Source organism: Mandrillus leucophaeus, unplaced genomic scaffold (assembly GCF_000951045.1).
Source record: "Mandrillus leucophaeus isolate KB7577 unplaced genomic scaffold, Mleu.le_1.0 Scaffold55, whole genome shotgun sequence".
NCBI lineage: Eukaryota > Metazoa > Chordata > Mammalia > Primates > Cercopithecidae > Mandrillus > Mandrillus leucophaeus.
Window position 1 is genome coordinate 4,071,603 of NW_012105919.1, and position 550 is coordinate 4,072,152.

At 49.1% G+C, this 550-nt stretch overlaps 1 protein-coding gene across 1 annotated transcript in view; it reads left to right on the top strand.

The window, feature by feature from the left end:
• The window catches only part of DTX1 (deltex 1, E3 ubiquitin ligase), a 46,114-nt gene that overhangs the window by 24,654 nt on the left and 20,910 nt on the right, over positions 1-550 (top strand). The gene's annotated exons all lie outside the window — the stretch shown is intronic.

Sequence of the window (550 nt, forward strand, 5' to 3'; positions counted from 1 at the left end):
TCGATCTCCTGACCTCGTGATCCGCCCGTCTCGGCCTCCCAAAGTGCTGGGATTACAGGCTTGAGCCACCGCGCCCGGCCTCTTTCACATTCTTGAGACTAGAAGTCCGAGATCACGGTGTCGCAGGGTTGGTTGTTTCTGAGGCCTCTCTCCTGGGCTTGTAGATGGCATCTTCTACCTGTGTCCTCATGTGGTCTTCCCTCTGTACCTGGCTGTGTCTTAATCTTCTCTTCTTAGAAGGACACCAGTCCTACTGGATTAGGGCCCACCCTAGTGACCTCATTGTAACTTAATTACCTCTTTAAAAACCCGGTCTCTGAATACAGTCACATTCTGAGGTCCTGAGGCTTACGGTTTCAACACATGACTTCTGTGGGACACGGTTCAGCCCATAACAATCTCTCTGTGTGTCTCTTCTTTTATAATTTGCCGATACTTTTTTTTTTTTTTTTACCGAGACAGAGTCTTGCTCTGTTACCCAGGTTGGAGTGCAATGGTGCAATCTCAGCTCACTGCAACCTCCACATCCCAGGTTCAAGTGATTCTCCTG